Source organism: Dama dama, chromosome 17, assembly GCF_033118175.1.
Source record: "Dama dama isolate Ldn47 chromosome 17, ASM3311817v1, whole genome shotgun sequence".
In the NCBI taxonomy this organism is placed as follows: Eukaryota; Metazoa; Chordata; class Mammalia; order Artiodactyla; family Cervidae; genus Dama; species Dama dama.
In genome coordinates, this window is record NC_083697.1 from 12,190,615 (window position 1) to 12,215,314 (window position 24,700).

A 24,700-nucleotide genomic window follows, 5' to 3' on the forward strand; every position below is an offset into this window, starting at 1 on the left:
GAACTGCCGTCTGATCTTTGCATCAGATCCTCATCGTATATAGATGCTTTAATGAAAAGCAGAATGGTAGATAATACTATTTAGGAAAATAATAATCAGGTTTCTTTAAAGAAAGAATCTTTTATCACAGATCTATAGCCACATATGAATGGACACCGCCTGCTCTTTGCTCAGCTGCATGTCAGCATAGAAACTGCTTTCTGGGTAACTCCCCATTCTCTTTTAGAATTTGAGCTGAGAACTTGGTCTTGTTCCTGAGTTTCAACAGCAGCATTTTCAAGTTTCCTGTGCTTTCAGTTCTGTGTACAATGTAAGGTCACTCACAGGAGACCAAATTTAAGACAGCAGTCACTGCCTGCTACTTTAGTGAAAGACCCTTGGGGAGTCCATTTCTTGAATATTTGTCAGAGTGTTCTCTGATCACTTGTCCATCATTCTCCCTTGAGAACATGGAAAAGTTCTTGAAGAATGAAAATATTTCAAGATGGGTGGTGCTGTTGCACGGGTGTAACCTCAAGTCTCGAATATCTCAGGGTAAATCACTTCCGTTTTTTGCCTCCACATCCACCACAGTGGGGCTTCCCCGTGACTCAGAGGTAAAGAAGCCGCCTGTAGTGCAGGAGACAAAGGAGACGGGGGTTCGGTCCCTGGGTTGGGAAGATCCCCTGGAGAAGACAGCCCACTCCAGTATTCTTGCCTGGGAAACCCCATTGACAGAGGAGCCTGGTGGGCTGTAGTCCACGGGTCACAAAGAGTTTGACGTGACTGAAGCAACTGAGCATGAGGAAGACACTGTAATCACCGTTTCTCGTGGTCGCAGGAGGACACTGACAGCACAGGGAGTCTGAGTAACTTGCCTGAAACTCAGCCTGTGGGTGGCTGGGTGGGCTTTGAACCCTGGTGTTCTGTCTTCCCTGCCTACTCTCTGACTCTGTTCTCTTAACACCTTAGAGCTGAGATAAATTATAAAGGCATAACTTCAGATTTAAAAAACCTTCCATATATCTGAACTTACTATTTAGGTATTTTGAAACTGCTGAAAATTTGCAAACTCAGTTTTTTTAAAATATATTTTTAAAGTTATTTACATCACATATTCCTTGGCCTTTTTTAAGTTCCCAGACTATCCATAAATCATGACAAAGCATTGTACCACCTTCTCATCATGAAAGGTGCTGTCTAGGCAGTGTCTGTCCTGGCCTCTTTTTTCCCTTTGGTTCCATTCGCTTCATCTTAGCCACTAGCTAGTGTGTTAAACATGAGAGAAAGTTAACGTTTAGATCTCTTGAAATTAAAAATAGTAAAATTTCAGAATAGGAGCATGTCAGGTTGGGTGTAAGGGAGTTTTTGAGCGAGTGGGCTTTTCTGTGTCTCAGGCCAGCAATCACAGAGCCCGTTTTCTCCACGGCCTCTGCTGAGGACCAGCCTGCTCCCCCATGTCCTCCAGCAGCACACAGCATGTGCTGTTGCCTTTCCACTTAGCTGAGGCTTCTTGAGTCACTCTAGAGCTTTACTAGAACTTGACTTCTGAGCTGTTTCTCAGAATGATTTTTACCTAACTTATCTTACCTGTGTTTGCATTAGTTATATATTTGCTGTGTAACAAATTTCCCAACATATTAACAAAGTCAACCAGCAAACATTTATCATTCATACACACCCTGAGGGTCAGGAACAACTTACTTGGGTGCTTCCGGAGTTCTGGCTTGGGGACTCTCCCAAGGTTGTGGGCAGGTAGTTGTCCAGGGCTCTTTGGTCCCTGAAGACCTGGTTAGACTCTGCTTCCGAGTTCACACACACAGTCATCATCAGGTGGCTTCATTTCTTAGCCGTGTAAGCCCTCCCTCGGGCTCCTCATTACAGAGAGAAGCAGCTGGCTGCTTCCCGAGAGTGACGTGTGAGAGAGAGAAAGCAGCGGTCTTTTGTAACCTACTTTGGAAATGACCTACCATGCTGCCATTTCTCTAGGGTGCTGCGAGTCACACGGGTGCAGACGCAGAGCAGCATGGCGCCGTGCGGGAGGAGGCTGCCCCGGAGTGCGGGTCCCAGGAGCCGGGTCATCCTCTGAGGTCGTCTTCAGGCCGACTGCTGCAGTGATCAGTGGAGGGGCGGTGCAGGGGGGTGTGCTTTACAGAAGGAAGAGGCAAGGCTAGGATCAGTGATGAAACAAAGCCTTGGTGTAGAATCAGAAAGAAGCAGAACCCAGCCCAGCTCAGATAGTATTAAGGAAGGCAGTTTTAAGCAGTAGATTCCTGACCCTTAACCTCACTGGCTGAGCAGTTTATTTGACTCGTTCAGTTGGTCAGCTGATAGCTCCCAAGCATCTACTGGGTGCCAGGGCCTGTGCTCAGCATTGGAGATATGATAGTTAAAAAGATGATCTTATTCCTGTGTCCATAGCAGTAACAATAATCTATAACATTCTTTTCCTCTTTGTGATAATGACACCCACGTCATTGGATGTTTGTGAGGGTTAAATTAAATGAGGTAATATATTTGTCTCTGTGTAAATCAGAACAATTTCTCCTAAATCCCTCTCAAGGTAGCTACTGTACTCTAAGCATGTAGAAGACTTCTCAGTGAACACTCCCTGGACGGAATGGCGGGCCTCAGGGGCCCCTCCTGACCAGTGCAGCAGCCCGACTCCCGGGCACCTCGGTCGCTGAAGACCCAGGCGTGCGTGTGCCTGCCTCGGCCGACGGAGTACTGTGGACCGTGACGCTCATGCGTCTGCCTCCGCCGACGGAGCACTGTGGACTGTGATGCTGTGCTGGCTGTGGCCGGACACTCCGGCTCCTCTTTGCCAAGATGGCTCGGGCTTTGCAGACACAAGACATGTCCTGAGCAGAAGGTGTCTCCCTGTGCTGTTCAGAGAGCTTTACTGGATACCGTGGTTTGGCAACCTTAGGAGTTAGCTGTGAGATCATTATGATATTTGTGCTAAGCCACTTTTCAACTTTTTCAGAGAAGCAGGTTTTGTGCAGGTCGGTTGCTATGTAAAGAACACATCTACATTCTGCCTTCTGTGAGAGGTCTTTCAGAATTGAGAATGCTGGCTCCTAGAAGGGAGTGTCCCTAGAAATCATCTAAAAGGCTCATAATTTTGTTACCCAGCAAAGCATTAACCAAAAGGAAGCCAGAGGGTTGAAGAGAGTGTGTTTCCTAATTGATCTGGGGCTTTTGGTAACAGGGTTAGTGACAGTGAATGTATGAAGTAGAATTGAAAATAGAAATTCTCTGAAGTGGTTCTTCTCAGAGGACCAAAAGTGCTGAGTCCTTTACTTAATATTTAAATTAAATTTGTTACTCATTTAGGATTAAATTCTATTTAATATTTAAAACTTTAAAATTGAAAACTTAAAAAATGTTAATTAAAAATATTCCCTTTACCTCTAGAACAGAAACCCAAACTATGTATTATATTGATGGTCTCACTTAGAGAAATTATTTATTTACACATGTATTCCTGTCACTGCTCTGAGCTCCTCAAAAACAGTCTGTGTCAGTTCTGTTTGTTTTCCCACTGCCCACCCTGCATGGATGTGTCTAGTGGGGGCCCAGAGAGAGCTTGCCGACCTGCCCTGCTAGCTCTTACATGCTCTCCTGACGTGGTGCGCCTAGTTGCACGTGACTTGTCAGTTTGGAAAACCCTTATGTCTGTGTCCTTTGAAATGACAGAAAGCAAATGCTTCCACTTGAACTCAGGCCTGCAGTTTATGTGGATGTGAATGTTTGGTCTGGCAGAGTGTTCGCTTTCACTCTGTCCATGCTGACTATGTATGGTACGTGTGTGCACATTTCAGCCTACAGTGTAGGCATTTTTTTTTTTAATTTATTTTTATTATTATTATTATTTTTTTCCAGTGGGTTTTGTCATACATTGATATGAATCAGCCATAGGCATTTTTATCTCTTAGCCAGGCGACTGTGTGGCCAGTAGCACTTCATCATTATGCCAAGTCGTTTTACACACATGACCACAGACCATCAGAGTCTTAAATTCAGATACTCTGTTGTGTAATAGCTAGATAGTTCAGTCTGGACTAACTCAGAAACTTGGGATATAGAGTAATGAAATGGCAAAGGTTAAAGGGAAAGAAGGGCTTTGCTGTGAAGTGGTAGGGTTCTTTCAAATCATACCTAACAGATGGAATAATGAGAGATTGATACTTGAGAATTAATCAGTATCAATTTAAATACAGTGGAACCTGGCTACATCATTGCAAGGTTTAAGAAGAGATTTGGAAGATATTGAAAAAAACAAAGTTTAAAATCTTTTAGCTGGGAGGAGCCAAGATGGCGGAGGAATAGGATGGGGAGACCACTTTCTCCCCTCCAAATTCATCGAAAGAACAATTGAACGCAGAGCAAACTTCACAAAACAACTTCTGATTGCTCGCTGAGGATATCAGGCACCCAGAAAAGCAGCCCATTGTCTTCGAAAGGAGGCAGGACAAAATATAAAAGATAAAAAGAGAGACAAAAGAGCTAGGGACGGAGACCCGTCCCGGGAAGGGAGTCTTAATAGAGGACGTTTCCAGGAAACCCTCGCACTGGCAGGTCTGGGGGAAGTTTTCGAATCTCGGAGGGCAACCTAACTGGGAGGAAAAATAAATAAAACCCACAGATTACATGCCTAAAAGCAACTCCCAGCAGAAAAGTACCCCAGACGCCCACATCCGCCACCAGCAAGTGGGGGCAGAACAGAGAGGAATGGGCGGCATTGCTTAGGGTAAGGACTGGGCCTGAGTGCCCTGAGGGCAATCGGAGGGAGCTTTTGTGAGATACCAACTTAAACTGTGGGCTAGCAAAAGACAGAGAGAAAATTAACTGGCCCGGACACACTGCCGGCCGTTTGCAGGACAAAGGGACCGAGCAAGTCCAGAGGAGCTAGCTGCCTGTGGACCGGCCCAGCCCCGCCGGAGGCAGGAGGCAGCGGTGAGGTTCCCCCCCCCCCCGCCCCCCCCCGCCAAACTCGGCCCCAAGGACTGCATCCCCTACCATACTGCAAACAGGCCTCCAGTTTCTAACCAAAGACTTCCTGAGACTCTGGATGGTTCACATCCGCTGGGAGGGTCGCGGCTAAACACTAGGCGCACGCACACGACCGGCGTGGGCAGAAACTGAGGCTGGGGCTGCGGAGGGGAGAAGGCGCACCGCACCCGGGGAGAGTGCGCCCGTCAAGCTCCTGGCTGCCAGAGCTGCTCGGGCTGGGGAAAGCACAAAATGCAGGCGCAACCGAGTCCGCGCTTTTGTGGAATACCCAAAAACTGGAACCGCACGCAATGCAGGGCACACTCCATATAGAGCAGCCGGGAGCCTGAGCAGCGTAGACGGGAAAGCAGCACCCCTCCCTCCCCGCAGCACGACGGAACTAGTGAACCTGAACAAGAGACCACCTCCGCCCGCCTGTGTCAGGGTGGAAATTAGGCACTGAAGAGACTGGCAAACAGAAGCCAAATAAACAAAGGGAACCACTTCAGAAGGGACAGGTGCAACAGATTAAAATCCCTGTAGATAACACCGACTACACCGGAAAGGGCCTAAAGATATCGAGAAGTGTAAGCTGGAACGAGGAGCTATCTGAAACTGAACCAAACCCACACTGCCCGCAACAGCTCCAGAGAAATTCCTAGATTTTCCTTTATTTTCATTTTTCTTTTAAAATTCCCTATTACTCCCCCATTACTCCTTAACTTTTATTTTCATATATTTTTACGATTTTCTTAATTAGGAAAAAAGTTTTTTTTCTTTTTTTTTTCCTTTCTTTTTTCTTTCTTTTTCTCTTATTTTCTTTTAAAGTCCTCTATTACTCCTCTACTACTCCCTAATTTTCATTTTCATTTCACTATAACCTTGCAAAAAAAAGAGCCCTATTTTTAAACCGAACTTCATATATATTTCTAAAATTTTTTGTGTTTTTGTTTTTAATATTGTATTTTTAAGAGTCTAACCTCTACTCTAGATTTTTAATCTTTGTTTTTCAGTATGTGATATAAATTTTGGACATTTAAGAATCCAATATTCAGTTCCCATTTTTATTCAGGAGTGTGTTGATTAGTCTCTCCCACTTTTGATTCTCCGTTTTCTACCTCAGAACACCTCTATTTCCTCCTTTCCCCTTCTCTTCCCAATCCAATTCTGTGAATCTTTGTCGGTGTCTGGGCTACGTAGAACATTCTGGGAACAGACAACTGCGTAGATCTGTCTCTCTCCTCTTGAGTCCCCCTTTTTCTCCTCCTGCTCATCTGTATCTCCCTCCTCCCTCTCCTCTTCTTCATGTAACTCTGTGAACCTCTCTGGGTGTCCCTCACGGTGGAGAATCTTTTCACCATTATCCTAGAAGTTTTATTATCAGTGCTGTATAGTTGGAGAAGTCTTGAGACTACTGGAAGAATAAAACTGAAATCCAGAGGCAGGAGACTTAAGCCCAAAACCTGAGAACACCAGAAAACTCCTGACTCCACGGAACATTAAGTAATAAGAGACCATCCAAAAGCCTCCATACCTACACTGAAACCAACCACCACCCAAGATCCAGTAAGTTTCAGAGCAAGACATACCATGCAAATTCTCCAGCAACGCAGGAACATAGCCCTGAGCATCAACATACAGGCTGCCCAAAGTCACACCTAACATATAGATCCATCTCAAAACTCATTACTGGGCACTCTGTTGCACTCCAGAGAGAAGAAATCCAGTTCCATGCACCAGAACACTGACGCAAGCTTCCCTAACCAGGAAACCTTGACAAGCCAATTGTCCAACCCCACCCACTGGGTGAAACCTCCACAATAAAAAGGAACCACAGACCTCCAGAATACAGAAAGCCCACTCCAGACACAGCAATCTAAACAAGATGAAAAGGCAAAGAAATACCCAACAGGTAAAGGAACATGAAAAATGCCCACCAAGTCAAACAAAAGAGGAGGAGATAGGGAATCTACCTGAAAAAGAATTTAGAATAATGATAATAAAAATGATCCAAAATCTTGAAAACAAAATGGAGTTACAGATAAATAGCCTGGAGACAAAGATTGAGAAGATGCAAGAAATGTTTAATAAAGACCTAGAAGAAATAAAAAAGAGTCAATTAAAAATGAATCATGCAATAAATGAGATCAAAAAAACACTCTGGAGGGAACCAAGAGTAGAATAACATAGAAGACAGGATAAGTGAGAGAGAAGATAAAATGGTGGAAATAAATGAAGCAGAGAGGAGAAAAGAAAAAAGAATCAAAAGAAATGAGGACAACCTCAGGGACCTCTGGGACAATGTGAAACACCCCAACATTCAAATCATAGGAGTCCCAGAAGAAGAAGACAAAAAGAAAGGCCATGAGAAAATACTCGAGGAGATAATAGCTGAAAACTTCCCTAAAATGGGGAAGGAAATAGCCACCCAAGTCCAAGAAACCCAGAGAGTCCCAAACAGGATAACCCCAAGGCGAAACACCCCAAGACACATATTAATCAAATTAACAAAGATCAAACACAAAGAACAAATATTAAAAGCATCAAGGGAGAAACAACAAATAACACACAAAGGGATTCCCATAAGGGTAACAGCTGATCTATCAATAGAAACCCTCCAGGCCAGAAGGGAATGGCAGGATGTACTGAAAGTAATGAAAGAGAAAAACCTACAACCTGGATTACTGTACCCAGCAAGGCTCTCATTCAGATATGAAGGAGAATTCAAAAGCTTTATAGACAAGCAAAAGCTGAGAGAATTCAGCACCACCAAACCAGCTTTTCAACAAATGCTAAAGGATCTCCTCTAGACAGGAAACCCAGAAAGGTTGTATAAACGTGAACCCCAAACAACAAAGTAAATGGCAATGGGACCATACCTATCAATAATTACCTTAAATGTAAATGGGTTGAATGCCCCAACCAAAAGACAAAGACTGGCTGAATGGATACAAAAACAAGACCCCTATATATGCTGTCTGCAAGAGACCCACCTCAAAACAAGAGACACATACAGACTAAAAGTGAGGGGCCGGAAAAAATATTTCACGCAAACGGAGAACAAAAGAAAGCAGGAGTCGCAATACTCATATCAGATACAATAGACTTTCAAATAAAGGATGTGAAAAGAGACAAAGAAGGACACTACATAATGATCAAAGGATCAATCCAAGAAGAAGATATAACAATTATAAATATATATGCACCCAACATAGGAGCACCGCAATATGTAAGGCAAACGCTAATGAGTATGAAAGAGGAAGTCAATAGTAACACAATAATAGTGGGAGACTTTCATACCCCACTCACAACTATGGATAGATCAACTAAACAGAAAATTAACAAGGAAACACAAACCTTAAATGACACAGTGGACCAGCTAGACCTAATTGATATCTATAGGACATTTCACCCCAAAACAATCAACTTCACCTTTTTCTCAAGTGCACATGGAACCTTCTCCAGAATAGATCACATCCTGGGCCATAAATCTAGTCGTGGTAAATTCAAAAAAATTGAAATCATTCCAGTCATCTTTTCTGACCACCGTGCAGTAAGATTAGATCTCAATTACAGGAAAAAAATTGCTAAAAATTCAAACATATGGAGGCTAAATAACACGCTTCTGAATAACCAGCAAATCATAGAAGAAATCAAAAAAGAAATCAAAACATGCATAGAAATGAATGAAAATGAAAACACAACAACCCAAAACCTATGGGACACTGTAAAAGCAGTGCTAAGGGGAAGGTTCATAGCATTACAGGCGTACATCAAGAAACAAGAAAAAAGCCAAATAAATAACCTAACTCTACACCTAAAGGAACTAGAGAAGGAAGAAATGAGGAACCCCAGGGTTAGTAGAAGGAAAGACATCTTAAAAATTAGGGCAGGAAAAAGTGCAAAAAAAAAAACTAAAGAGACCATAGCAAAAATCAACAAAGCTAAAAGCTGGTTTTTTGAAAAACAAAATTGACAAACCATTAGCAAGACTCATTAAGAAACAAAGAGAGAAGAACCAAATTAACAAAATTAGAAATGAAAATGGAGAAATCACAACAGACAACACTGAAATACAAAGGATCATAAGAAACTACTACCAGCAGCTCTATGCCAAAAAAATGGACAACTTGGAAGAAACGGACAAGTTCTTAGAAAAGTATAACTTTCCAAAACTGAACCAGGAAGAAATAGAAGATCTTAACAGACCCATCACAAGCAAGGAAATCGAAACTGTCATGAGAAATCTTCCAGCAAACAAAAGCCCAGGACCAGATGGCTTCACAGCTGAATTCTACCAAAAATTTAGAGAAGAGCTAACACCTATCTTACTCAAACTCTTCCAGAAAATTGCAGAAGAAGGTAAACTTCCAAACGCATTCTGTGAGGCCACCATCACCCTAATTCCAAAACCAGACAAAGATGCCACAAAAAAAGAAAACTACAGGGCAATATCACTGATGAACATAGATGCAAAAATCCTTAACAAAATAGTAGCAAACAGAATCCAACAACATATCAAAAAAATCATCCACCATGACCAAGTGGGCTTTATCCCAGGAATGCAAGGATTCTTTAATATCCGCAAATCAATCAATGTAATAAACCACATTAACAAATTGAAAGATAAAAACCATATGATTATCTCAATAGATGCAGAGAAAGCCTTTGACAAAAGTCAACATCCATTTATGATTAAAACTATCCAGAAAGCAGGAATAAAAGGAACATACCTCAACATAATAAAAGCGATATATGACAAACCCACAGCAAGCATTACCCTCAATGGTGAAAAATTGAAAGCATTTCCCCTAAAATCAGGAACATGACAAGGGTGCCCACTCTCACCACTACTATTCAACATAGTGTTGGAAGTTTTGGCCACAGCAATCAGAGCAGAAAAAGAAGTAAAAGGAATCCAGATAGGAAAAGAAGAAGTGAAACTCTTGCTGCTTGCAGATGACATGATCCTCTACATAGAAAACCCTAAAGACTCTACCAGAAAATTACTGGAGCTAATCAACGAATATACTAAAGTTGCAGGATATAAAATTAACACACAGAAATCCCTTGCATTCCTATACACTAACAATGGGAAAACAGAAAGAGAAATTAAGGAAACAATACCATTCACCATTGCAACAAAAAGAATAAAATACTTAGGAGTATATCTACCTAAAGAAACAAAAGACCTATACATAGAAAACTATCAAACACTGATGAAAGAAATCAAAGAGGACACAAACAGATGGAGAAACATACTGTGTTCATGGATTGGAAGAATCAATATTGTCAAAATGGCTATTCTACCCAAAGCAATCTATAGATTCAATGCAATCCCTATCAAGCTACCAACTGTATTCTTCACAGAACTAGAACAAATAATTTCACAATTTGTGTGGAAATACAAAAAACCTCGAATAGCCAAAGTAATCTTGAGAAAGAAGAATGGAACTGGAGGAATCAACCTATCTGACTTCAGACTCTACTACAAAGCCACAGTCATCAAGACAGTATGGTACTGGCACAAAGAGAGAAATTATAGACCAATGGAACAGAATAGAAAGCCCAGAGATAAATCCACGAACCTTTGGACACCTTATCTTCGAAAAGGAGGCAGGGATATACAATGGAAGAAAGACAACCTCCTTAACAAGTGGTGCTGGGAAAACTGGTCAACCACTTGTAAAAGAATGAAACTAGAACACTTTCTAACACCATTAAGTGTTGTTGACAAGTGCCTCTGTCCTGAAACATCTCTTCCTTTGGCTTCTCTGAATCCGTCTACCATCCTGCCCACTCTTTTTCTTTTTTTTCTTTCTCTCCTTCCTCCTTTCCTTCCAGTTTATATTCTTTGACCAGCTGTTAAATGTCTGAGTTCTTTCTTTTGCTGGGTTCTTCCTGTTTGTGTCCTTTGAATCTGAGCTAACTGTCCTGCATCCTGGAGAAGGTCAGCTCTCTTCCATTACTTACTTCAAAAGCACCATTCCTCTCTCTCTCCATACTCAATAAAGTCATTTTCCATTTCTCTGGTGGTTGATTAGTGGCACTGAGAGTTGATTAATACCACTCTCAGTCTGTAAGCTGTTTGAGGATAGACAATATGTCTGTTCTGTTTCACTACATTATACTTAGTACTTCCGTAGTTCTTGGTACATAAAGTGCTCAAAATCTTTTTTTTCCAATGAATTACTTACCTCTGTCAGAAGTGTTTCATTTTAGGTAAAGTAAAAACTAATGTCTAGGTTTTACTTTAGTTTTTTCCTGTAGATTCTATGGTAGCAGTATAACTAACATCTTAAATTTTAAGTTTGATTTTATTGGGGTTCTCCAGAGAAACAGAATGAATAGGATGTTTGTATGTATATAAAGAGGTACCTTGCAGGGAATTGGCTTCACATCATTGTGGAGGCTGGCAAGTCCCAAGAGCTGCAGGGTAAGTCAGCAAACTGCGGACCAGGGGAGCGAATGCTCCAGCTCTGTCCTAAGTCTGAGGGCCCAAGACCCAGATAACCAGTGGTGTAGTCAAGTCTGGAAGGCCTGCAGGCTTGAGCCACGGGAAGAGCTAGTGTTTCACCCTGAGTCCAGTGTCCCTCTTTGAAGACAGGCAGGCAAGAGGAATCTCTCTCACTCTCTGGAAAGTCAGCCTTTATTCTATTCAGTTCTTCTGCTCATTAGATGAGGCCCACCCATACCATGAAGGGCAGTCTACTTTACTCTGTTTACTAATCCACATGTTAATTGCATCCGGCAGCACTCACATTGACACACCCAGAATGATGTTTGATTACATGTGGTCCAGTTAAGTTGACACATGACATATACCATCACATTTTTCAAATATCTTACGGGTTTCTACTTTCAATCTTTTTTCCTGTCACTTGAGCCTGATCAGATTACCTTGTAATTTTCCTCGAATGCTGCAGCTCACAGGCAGGTTTAATATGTGCCTAACTTCTCAGCTCTTCCATGTATTGAAGCTGCTTTTTCTGTGTAGTGTTCTGAAACTTTCCTGTAACCCCCAGTGTTCTAGCTAGGGTTTTTCTTTTCATAGCATGACTGTACACTCTGCGATGCAGTGACTTTGCTATTGTTGTTTTCCCTACTTTAATAAACCCATTTCCTCATGATCTTGTCTTGTCCAAAGCCCATCCAGCTTGTGAATTTCAAATGCTGTTGTGAAACTACCTCCTAAAATTCTGCAGCTGCTACTCTGTACAGCTGTCTTGGTCCTTTCTTGTTCTTCATTTTAATTTAACCAGGTTGTTCTGTTACTTAAAGCCCTTAAGGGCAGGAACAAAGTGGGCTTTCTGGTGAGTGTGAGTGTCCTGTGGTCCTCTGCACATTATGTACTACAGGAACTGTGTTGGATGAATCTTCTGTTTCTTTAATAGGTTTTCAGATTAACTCTAGGTTTGTTGACTTGGGTATGCTTGCTCTGACTTAGGTCTTCTTTTTGGGTAGCCCATTTGCTTGTCTAATTGGTTCTCTTATTTCCAGTTGGATAAAGTATTCCCATTGTTGGCTAACTTTTGAATTCTTTTTTTTTTTTTTTAATTCTTAAGAATGTGTTAGGAATGGGAAATGGATTCTGCAGTTCTTTTTGTGGTGAGTTCCACTTTCCTGAATGACATTCTTGCTTTTACTGTCATATTAATTCAAAAGCAAATTACAGTTTTTTTCCCTCCTTTGATAGCCTTCAGTAAGCAAGACGTTGCATTAGTGTTGAGATTCATACAAGGAGGAATATGATAAAGGGTCGGCCCTCAGAGAGCTAACAGTCTTTGGAAAAGGGAGGAGGCAGGAGAAAAGAGAGGTCTGTGCTTAGCTAGTTTTTATGCAACTTGTACTAATTAATATTTAGCGAGTGATAATTTTATGTCATACGGGTAAATCATCTCTTCCCCTATACACTTTACAGCCCTAATGGCGATACAGGTAAATAAATGCAGATCATGGTGGTAAATACTTTGAGAGGGCCAGCCTAGATGGTTAGGGAGGAATGTTTGCAGGACCTAGAGCTCTAGCTTGCTTATATAATAAATCGTTTGAAACTCTCTTTTCTGATGTGATAGGGACAGTGTGTCCTAGTAGGAATCATAGAACTGATATTTCAACCAGCTTACCTTGTTTTATAAATATACATTTATTTTCCAGTTTTTTGCTTCTGCTTTTAGATTTTTTCACTAGAGTTTGCTACCATATTTTTTTTTTCATAACCATTCTGTATAGTATCCAGTTTTACTAAAACACCAAAAGGTAAGCCTTAAAAAACCAGTCAAATTACAGCAAACACAGCAATTATAAAAGATGGGAGGAAATCATAAAGCTGGACAGATTCTGCCCTCAGGTTGCTTTGCAGGGTTCTTTTCAAAACTGTCAGTTGGTTTTCTTAGAAACTATTGAGTTTTTTCTGACTCATACATGTTTGCTGTATGTAATGTTTAACTAAGTTACATAATTGTAGTAACTTACCAGTGGCATAAACAGGTGTGGGAACAAACACAACTGCCTCTGGGGACTCAGGCAGGCAAGTCAAGGGGTGCAGACAGAAGTGCGCAGGGACAGCAGGAAATAGGCCTTGATGGGAGGACTGGCCTGGCCACGTCCGGCAGATTGTAGGGTGAACAGGGCGTCGGGGAATCTGGGCAGTCAGTCAGCTGAAGGTCAGTTAAAAGAGGTTCTAATACAAAATAGAGGAAATAAAGGCATGAAATCTTGCCTTTTACAACAACATGATAGAACTCAAATGGCATTATGCTAAGTGAAATAAATCAGACAGAGAAACACAGATGCTGTATAATATATCATTTACATGGGGAATCTAAAAAATAATACAACAAACTAGTGACTAAAACATGTGGACTCACAGATAAAGAGAACAGTGGTGAGAGAGGGGAAGGGCTGGGGAAGTCGGAGGTGCAAACTGTTGGGTGTAAGACAGGCTCACAGTTATATTGTACAACACAGGGAGTGTAGCCAATATTTTGTACTAACTGTAAAGTAACCTTTAAACATTGTATGTAAAAATAGTACAGATATACTGTAGGAACAAAATATGCCTTCTAATGTATATAAAATATTTAATAGGTACCCTATTCTCCATAGTATTGCCTTCTAAAATTTTTTAGCCTGTCAATATTGATAACTTATCTTTAGATAAAATGGCTGAAGTATACATTTTTCCCCCTGTGAAGAGTTAGTGTCTTAGGATCACTTTGCTTCTTTTCTATATAGCAAATTTTTCTTTGTATTCTTCTCACTGCTTCTGTTGACTTTTTTTTCTCTGTGATGTCAGATTTGTTTCTTAAGACGCCTCAAATATTACTGTCTTTTCTTGAACCCCTCAAAGGAAGATATGTATATTTGTAATTGATTTTTCTTTGTTTATAGACTTAATTTTTGCTTAACATAGTATCCTGTTTCTTGGAATCATATTAAATTTTTTTCTTGCCATGGTGACTGATTATGAGCTGGGATTAGAAAAGAGACAATGTTATTTGCATTTGTTTGAAACTTCATTTTTCTTACAGAACACAAAATTAGCTTATCCTGCACTGTTCACTATTACTTTCCTTGATTGAAAGCTGTTTTCTTCTTACTCTTAAAATATTTTTTAAAAATATAATTTTGCTTAAGTTATTGTATAAGTCTTATTGTATAAGACAGGGCTTCCCTTGTGGCTCAGACGGTAAAGCATCTGCCTACGCTGCAGGAGACCTGGGTTCAATCCCTGGATCGGAAAGATCCTCTGGAGAAGGAAATGGCAACCCACTCCAGTACTCTTGCCTGGAAAACCCTATGGACGGAGGAGCCCGGCAGGCTACAGTCCATGGGGTCGCAAAGAGTTGGACACAACTGAGTGACTTCACTTCACTTCATTGTATAAGTCAACTTTTGCCAAGAAGACTGCTTTAAAGACAACCCTATACTCTTAGTGGTTTATAGCAATGAAGATTTATCTCTGTTCACACAAGTCTGGGCTGCTGGAAGCTGCAATTCTATCCACAGCTCGATTCCACATAGGTATGAAGGAACAGCCCTTAACGGGGCCTGCATTTTCTGGGCAGAGGGGAGAGAGAAGTGACCCAAACATGTGATGACTCTGAAAGGTCTCCCTTGGACATGATTCACTTTGCTTCTGATCACATTTCATGGGTCAGCGCAGCTCACCTGGCCAGACCTGAAACAGTCAGCCCCACCCCCAGGTAGCACTCGAGAGAGCTGCAGGCTTAGTATAGAGCCCCAGCTGGGAAGGGGGTGGAGGGTAAATTGGGATGCCATGATGTGTTACGTCTCATTTTAAGGATTTTAGGTTTTATTGTTAGATCAATATTGATAGACATGTTTGGTGAATTTTGCTGTGGAAATGATTTTTTTTTTTTGTTTTTTTTGGTTTTGTGTATGGAGCTCTATAGAACTGATGTGGAGACTGATTCAGGATTTTAGTAAGGAAAAGTTAAGTGAGAGGATATTAAATGTAAAATCCTTACTGTTTCATTTTATTTTCTTTTCTCCACCTTCACTCGTGTTCTACTTGTATTGATTATTGAGTAGAAGTCCATACTTTGGAAGTGGAAGTCTTCTCACATTAGCATTGACTGCTTGAATATTTAAGACCGAGAGCTGTTTTGAAGCTATTTCCTTTTGTGCTGATTACCCATAAGTCATCTTAGCTAGATACTTTGAATTTTCAGTTTACTACCTTTCTGATCCACAATGAATTAGGCCATTGCCAATTTCAGAATCATGGTTTTTCTTGCATAGTCCACATGTGGACAATAGTCTGCCAACAAGTAAACAAAAGCCAAGTTAAGTTACAGACCAGCACAGCTAGAATACCAAGTCACCCATGGCCACTCCTGGAGTTAATGTTTATATGCACACAGTGAGGATTAGTATTTTCTTCAAAACAGGAGACAGTTACTTTTGCTGTTTTGAAATAGCAGAACTGAACCTCAAATGCATGAGTTTAGGAAATATGACCTCATGAGGTCTGGTACTTGAGAAGGGACAATGGGCAAATTGTCAGAGAAAGATGAAGTTTATAAGCAGTGTTGGATATTGAAGGGAGATAGGGAATTTAGTTATATCTCCTAGATATCCAGGAGTAAATGTTTTGAAATGGTGATAGAATCAGAAAGGGTTAGTCTGAAGGCATGGATAGTTTAGTTGATCCTCACTATGGCCACAGTACAGAAGCAGTCACATTGATAAAATCTTATCAAACGATGCCTTACATTATCTGATGTCATTTTCAAAGAGGGGCCCTCTAACCTCACAAGGTTGTACATTCCAGCATTTCCTTGACATCCTTGTCAGTATTTCTCTCAATTCCATACCAGCCTTCCTTCCGGTTGGGTGAGACCCAAAAGGAAAAGCAATGATCACATCAGCCTGTACGCGTACTGTTCCCTTTAGATTCATTGACTTGGTTCTCAGAAAGATGAGTGTATCTTATTTGTGCTTGAATCCAGCTCTGGAAGGAGTGAGATAATAAAGTTCACCTCCATCATTTTCCAGAGGTGGCAGGAGATGTGCCTGAGGAGAAGGAACCCCAGAGTGGGACAGCTGGAGCCATCTTTGCCTCTTGATTAAGTGTTCTTTCTTTGATGACTCCCGTTCATGTGAGAAGCTACTCTAAGAATGTATTCACATCAGGTGTAGGTAGACAGTGGAGTGGAATTGTTTTCCTATACATGAGATTGAGATAACAGAGTAAACAATAGTTTCTGAGCCCAGTGTTTAACCAAATAAAATTATTTTGTGAGTCATTGAAAAATAAAAAGAAAGAACAAAAAGTTATATGGGAACAAATTCCCTTTAGCCTTTAAATTCATTGGGTTATTTTAGGTTCATTTGGAAAATGTTTTATTCAGTAAACTTGTGATTATAACCACATACATTAAGAAATTCTGCTTCATTCATGGCTTAATCGTGTGAGTTCTCATTGTTATTCTGGTGTCAGGTTCTAGACTGGCTCCAGTATTCACTGTGTATGATTCTTTATGATTTATTTCTCATCTCTGAGCCTCAGTTTTTCCATATGTAAAATGTGGGCTGATTGGAGGAGTTTCTGTTGGAGATGAGACCCTGATGCCAACCATCTCCTGAGTGCCTACTGTCTCCTAGATACACTTTACAGTCTCTATTTTTAAATCATTGAAACAACTCTTTGAGCTGTATGTACTGTTGGCTGTATATTATAGATTAGGTGACTGAGAGAAGTTAAGATAAGGTTATGTCCTTGAGTCCCAAGCCATGTTTTTCTGCCTCCAAAGCAGAGTCTGTCCAGTGTACCTGACGTTTCTGTCCGTATGTCGCAGGGCTCCTGTGATGATCTGATGAAATAAGATACCTGAAAAACGTGAGAAAACTGCAAGTGCTCTGTCAGTGTGAGGTGTTACTTCTTCTGAGTGTTTTAGCCACTATCAGAAGTTAGCAGTTAAGGGCCAAGGCATAAAGATGTCTAGGAATGCTGTTTTTTCCTGCTCTGCGTATGCGGAAGTTGAGGCCCACGGGGATAAGGAAGGTGTCCACACACCAGAAAGTGGCAGGATACTCTTGAGTTCCTAGCGTGATTACAAAGCCCACTGTCCTTGTACTCTTCTCCAGGCCTGAATTCTTGCTCTGGAGTGGGGGCTGGGATTCCTTTGTCCACGGATTGATTCCTGTGATGAAATTTTTTATTCACTGTGCAAGATTCCTTGATGTGACAAGAACAGGTTACTAGTGTGGGATGAGATACTGATGTTGATAGTAGTATTCTTATTGAAGACCATTTCCACTAAGTTAATCCACTCAAAATTCACGACAGTGAATGGCTATCCTTCTATACTTTCTGAATTCAGAAATAATTCTTTTGGTGTGTATGAATTTTGGTGGAGCTTCCCCCTCACCCCCACCTCAAGAAAATGCCCTGTAGTGGCTGTACCACATAACACTACCCCTGACTTTCCTGTTGAATCATCCCAGCCAGATTATTGCTTTTCTCTGGATTTGTCTTCATTACATAAATTTGTTCAGAAGCCCTGACATCAGAAAATATTCCCATCAGAAAAGTTTTGTGTGTGTCAATTTGTCTGTAAATCTGAATTCTGTAATGATGTTATCAAAGTGATGAATCTAATGAATTCCAAGCCACCATTGTTTTTTCAGCTGTCTTAAACAGATCGGAATTCTATTATGCTTCTTTATCAGAATGCATTGACTGTCCAAAGAGCTTTGCAAGTAGTTTATTATCTAAAATAATTTTTTTCCTGTTGGATATTTTGAATGACTCTGACTTTGCAGATTTGTTGAAGAATAGTAATTAATTTGAGCGAATTCCCTGGAGGTCCAGTGGTTAGGTTGCTACGCTTTCACTGTTGAGGGTCGATCCCTGGTCAGGGAACTAGGATCTTGCATCCTGGGCTGTGTGGCCACAGGGAAAAAGAAAAATAGTAGTTACTAGCTTTGTAACAGCTGAATTGACTAGTACTCTTGGGCGCCTGAGTGAAACTGCATGAAAATACATTTATACATACAGAGAAGGTATGTCTTTTAAAGCAAAATTTTTTAGTGTTTCAGTTTGAATCTGTAAGAAGAATTATTATTAAATAGAGTAACATCTGTGAGTGCTTGAGGGAGAACTTCCTCACCTTGTACTCCCCCTCTCACACTCCGTATTCAGCCCGTCAGGGAACAGTGTCAGACTCCTCTTCATATCATACTTAGAATCTGATTCCTTCTCGCCATCTCCACTATTTCCCTGCCATAATCCTCCCAAGTTACCATTATCCAAGACCTAGGTTACTGTAATAGCCTCCCACCAAAAGTAAACGAAGGAGGATATTAGTAATCTTTTTACTAATAAGTGCTTTTCTTCTGTAGACACAAATATTTTAGTGTTCACTTTTACTGTGCATTATTTGTAAAATACTGAGCAAATTAGGAGTATAGGTTATGTTGTGGGGGATACATGGCAATTCTTGTTCACTTCCTTGAGGAAACCATTTGGGGAGACAAGAGACAACCATCTTTGGGGAGACAACCATCTTTGGGGAGACAACCATCTTTGGAGAGACACATTAGAATGTCATTGATCGCATGAATTAATGATGAAAACCACAGAAATAAATTGGAGGTGTCCAATTGAAGAGCTCCTAGAATCTGTGTGAGTTTGGTAGATTAGAGACAGTTTCTTGGAGGATGAACATGAGCTGTGTCTCACACAATGCTGAGGAGTTGCGGCAGGGAGGCCAGGTGGCGTGTCTGCAGTTGTATCAATATTAAGGTGGAATGAGCTCAGTCTTTTCTGAGAGGCATTACACTGGTAGGACTGAAGAACAGGAGGCAGGTTCATTTGAAGGATTGTTGGGGGTGAGAGGACAAAGTGGGTTTAGATTACCAGTTGGCAAGCTGTTGGAGCCATGTTTGGGAAGAGGACCGGCTCTTTATGTTAGAATCCTGAGCTTTCGTTGGACATGGGCGCTGGAGCAGATGAGCACAGTGAATGTTGTTATTAGGAAGTCATCTTTATTTTTTACCGCACTGCGCAGCATGTGGGATGTTAGTTTCCCAACTAGAGATTGAACCTGTGCCCCCTGCAGTGGAAGCACACTGAGTCTTAACCACTGGACCACCAGGGAAGTCCCAGGAAATCTTAATTAGAGTTTGGAAGGTGGTTTTGGAGAGTATCATGGGCGTTATCTGGAGTGACCTGGTAACAGGTCATCCAGATATCTAGACTCTGTTCCCTAGAGTCCTGATTTGCCCAGGACTCCCTCAGTTTCAGCCCTGAAAACCCCAGGTCATGGAAACCCCTCAGGAAAAACAGATGGTTGGTCATTTAAGGAGAGCATAGTTCAGACAAGCAGCTGGTATTAGAGGTACAAACCAGAGGAAAACATTAGCACGTTATCAAGTGAACAGAGCTTGAGGATCAGAGATCCAGAGCATTTCAGAGGTCTGATAGGCAGGCAGTGTAGTGTATTATATAAATATCTTGGCTGACAGAATTTGGCCAAATGAAATTTAACATTGTCATAGCAGCTTTGTTTATGTGACAATCTAGTTTAAGCAGATTTTGAAAAATGAATATTTTAACCAATGGTTTTTGAATTTTGTATAATACTAATAGTAAGAGCAATAGTTATCAGCAATGGATACTTAACTTGTACCAGGTACCTTGCTAGATTTTACAGGTATTTTCATGTTTGATTCTCACAGCCAGCCTATGAGATAGGCAGCATTGTTTTCTTTCCTTTATAGATGAGGAAACTGGTAGTTTGAGACGTTAGGCTGTTTGCTTAGTTACACAGCTAATTAATAGTAGAAGGAGATTTGAACCTTGGCCAGCCCAAACCTCTTAGCCACTGTATAGTACCATTTCCTGGTATCAAGGAATCTGTTTTGTTTTATTAATTATTTTCCTTTTACTACAAAAGTAACACTTGTTAACTCTAGAAAAATTGAAACACAGGGATTAGCAGAAAACTATGCAAAATACAGTTCCTTCTGTTTAGAAACGAAGTCTATTGACATCTTTGTTCATATCTTTTTCTTTGGGGGGGCACATTGATATATAATTTTTTCTATAAAAAATGACATTTGATAAATCTTTTAAAACCAGTTGTTAGACATTTATTCTTTTTCAGTGTATTTTGTTGGGTGTTTAGCTTCTTGCAGTGTTTTGATACCACAAACAGCTTGCAATAAACATAATTAGCTGAAGGTGATATACGGATAAAGGAAAATGAAACATGACTGAAAAACAAAAATTCACAATGATGAGCAGTAATGCAGGAGATGCATAACGATTATAAAATCACTCACTCTATTTTGTATTTGGATCACCAGTACAATGAAAATCAATGACTGAGGAATATTTGCTTTTGAACAGATCATTATGTTGAACAGCTTTCTTTTGGTTAAAGTTGAATTTTCAACAAAATCACCTAGAGCTGGTGCAGGAACCAAAATAGGACCCCAGCCCCTGGGCAAAGTCCCAGGAAGGCGCCTGATCCCTAAAATGTAAAGGCAAGTAGTGATTCTGCTGCTGAGGAGCTCACTTCAGGGGTTAGTGTCCGACTCTGTGCGACCCCATGGACTGCAGCACGCCAGGCCTCTTTGTCCATCACCATCTCCTAGAGCTTACCCAAACTCATGTCCATTGAGTCTGTGATGGCATCCCACCATCTCATCCTCTGTCATCCCCTTCTCCTCCTGCCTTCAATCTTTCCCAGCATCAGGGTCTTTTCCAATGAGTTGGCTCTTTGCATCAGGTGGCCAAGGTACTGGAGCTTCAGCTTCAGCATCAGTCCTTCCAATGAACACCCACAACTGATTTCCTTTAGGATGGACTGGTTGGATCTCCTTGCAGTCCAAGGGACTCTCAAGAGTCTTCTCCAACACCACAGTTCAAAATCATCAATTCTTCGGTGCTCAGCTTTCTTTAGAGTCCAACTCTCACATCCATACATGACCACTAGAAAAGCCATAGCACTAACCAAGTGGACCTTTGTCAGCAAAGTAATGTCTCTGCTTTTTAATGTGCTGTTTAAAAAGCCAGAGAATTCTAGAAAAACATCTGCTTCATTGACTACGCTAAAGCCTTTGACTGTGTGGATCACAACAAACTGGGCAATTCTTAAAGAGATGGGAATACAAGACCATCTTGTCTGCCTCCTGAGAAACCTCAGGAGGTATGCAGGTCAAGAAGCAACAGTTAGAGCTGGACTTGGGACAACTGACTGGTTCCAAACTGGGAAAGGAGTATGTCATGGTTGTATGTGGTCACCCTGCTCTTCAGGGGAATAAGCCACAAACCCCATAACCAGAAACCCTAGCTGAAATAAAGAGAAGTGAATTTCAGGATCAGAATATTACAGCAGGGGCTTCCCTTGTGGCTCAGTGGTAAAGAATCCACATGCTGATGTAGGAGACATGGGTTTGATCCCTGGTCCAGGAAGATGCCACCGGCTGCTGGAGCAGCTAAGCCTGTGCGCCGCAGCTAAGGAGCCCATGCTCTAGAGCCTGGGGGCTGCAGCTACTGGGGCCATTGCAGTGAGAGGCCTGGGTGCCAAATTAGAGGAAAGTCTGCGAAGCAGCAAAGACCCACATAGCCAGAAAAAAAGAATGTTAAAATAGTTATCAAAGCTAGAGGACATGGCCGGTTAATGACAACTGGGAGTTGATGCTCAGTCCCCGAGTGTTGGGTCAGGCTCTTTAAACCCTTCTTGCCAAAGGGCAGGAGATTGGGCCTGGGATGAGCCTGAAAGTAAAAGTTGCTCAGTTGTGTCCGACTCTTTGGGACCTCAAGAACTATACAGTCCATGGAATTCTCCAGGCCAGAATACTGAAGTGGGTAGCTTTCTCCTTCTCCAGGAGATCTTCCCAACCCAGGGATCGGACCCAGGTCTCCCGCATTGCAGGTGGATTCTTTACTAGCTGAGCCACAAGGGAAACCCAAGGATACTGGAGTGGATAGCCTATCCCTTCTCCACCGAATCTTCCCAACCCAGGAATCAAACCTGGGTCTCCTGCATTGCAGGCGGATTCTTTACCAACTGAACTATCAGGGGGATAAGCCTACGGGTGGGGAAAAACACCGCAGGAGAGCTTGAGAGAGCTCCAGGGATTGGAAACCCAGCAGGTTCTGACAGCCGGAGGTTTCGAAGAAGGAGAATGATGTGATGAAAGGTTATTGAGTGATTAAGTCAACTACAAGTAGGCAAGGAAGCAGTTTAAGAGGATGCTTCTTAAATGGCAGATGTAAAGGAGGAGGTTCTTGGTCTGGGTATTGGTAGGAATTATATGTAAAAAAATATTTAAACATCTCCATTAAATAATTAGATTGGAGACATTCCTGTTGCGACATTCCTCTTCTTATCACAAGTTTGGAGTACAGATGGAACGTGTAGTTTTGATCATTGAAGCTTGTAATGCTGCCATTGCTTTCATTAAATTAAGGCTTTAACTGGTATATTAAAATATTTTTTATTACATAACCCCTAAATAGGTATGCTGTGTCTTATGATTGCAGTTTAAGTTAATGCTATCACATTTTAAAATTAAAAATTATTATCTTCTCTTGGTGCTTTGAAGGTCATCATAAAATTAATGACAAATATACTGGAAAGACATTTCAATTAACTTTCTTGGATATTGATCAGATAAGCACTAAGATTTATAATTATTTTCTGAAGTCTTCATTAGATGAGTCCTTTGTTGCTTTGGGTGACTGTTTTAGTAAGTACTTTCCAAACCCTGGAAAGTGTTACTTCTGAGTTAATTTAAAGAGAAATCTTCATTTTGCTGAGTGTCCACATTGGTTTTTTGTTTAACAATTGTACAGAAATTTACTGTATTCTTAATTAGAAATAACTTTTTTTGTGTTTCTGGAGGTATTAAATTCATGAACTTCCAAGAATCTCTAAATGTTAGAGAAACTTCCATTTAATTAACTGCAGCTAATGGTTAGATGTGCTTCATTGCTTTGAACTTTTGAATCAGTCCTCCCTTGCACAGTATTTGATAAATGTGATTATAATTTCTGTCTCATCCATGGAATTTTCTAATATTTATTATTTTCAAAATTACAAAGAAATCCTTGTTGTAAGAAGAAACTGAAGTAGTATTTAAAATAGACTCCTACGTCTCCCAGCTTCACGGTGATAACTGTGTAACAATCTGATACATCCTTCCCAGTTTTCCGGAGTTCTGCTCTGTGTACATGTGTGCATTCATTACACACCCCTCCTCCTCCTCCTCTCTCCCCTCTTCTCCTTCCACTCCCTTCCCCCAGCGTAGACTCTGGGGTACTGTCCGAGGAGAGGAGGCTTTGTTCTGTGCTGGATTTCACTCCCGGGTGAACTCATTGTCCTTGTTCTTTCCTTCACTTGGTCACCTTGAAAGTTCAGTAAATTCAGTCTATGCTCTACTTCTCTTTATCCTTAGCAGTCAAACCAGGAGCCCTCCCAGAACAAATCCTCAACTCTGTAAAAGACAGCCGTTCTGAGTGTTTCTCCTAAGGCCAGGGGGGCTAAGCAGCCCCATTCTGGCTTCCCTGGTGACTGGCCCCAGGCCCAGAGGGGCTTTGCTGATTCCAAGTATGAAGTTCTCTGGGGTTTCCCTAGGTTATTCTTTGCAGCATTCCTCTTCTCGGTCTATTATGGGTTGAGATTTCTTCTGCATTAGCAACCCTGGCTGATTTCTGTCTCCTTGAGTTTTCTGAAAGATGGTGATATGTTGATGGTAGAACTTGTTTCTTCTTCTGTTGTTTTAGTGGGATTTAGGTACACATGATTACCTAGGTACATGATGCTTTGAACTTCCCAGGTGCCTAGTCTGTCTTCTGTTTTTGGAAATCCTTTCAGGGTTCATTTGCAGTTTCTTTGGTTTGTGTTATAACTTGACAGTTTTTTCCTTCTTTTAGTTTTGCATTTTGTGTTAATCATAATTAAATCATTGATACATCATTGCTCTCTTTTTGGGTTCAGAAATGACATCATTGCTTAACAGATTTATTTTCTACTGTATTTAGGGACCGCCACAAGGTTATTACTGCATAAAGCCAATTAACGGTGCAAAATTTATTTTTAGAAATTTAAATAATTGTCCTTATTTCATTTGTATTTCATTTGTTTCATTCATAAATGTCACTATCTTTAATATATATTTGTATTTTATTTGCCAGGTGACTAAATATTGTCAGTTTCCTTTTTTCAGTGTTCAGATTAAAAAA

The 24,700-nt window shown here is 41.0% G+C and overlaps 1 protein-coding gene across 10 annotated transcripts in view; it reads left to right on the forward strand.

The window, feature by feature from the left end:
- Nucleotides 1–24,700, forward strand: part of PRDM5 (PR/SET domain 5) — a 268,633-nt gene that overhangs the window by 95,218 nt on the left and 148,715 nt on the right. The gene's annotated exons all lie outside the window — the stretch shown is intronic.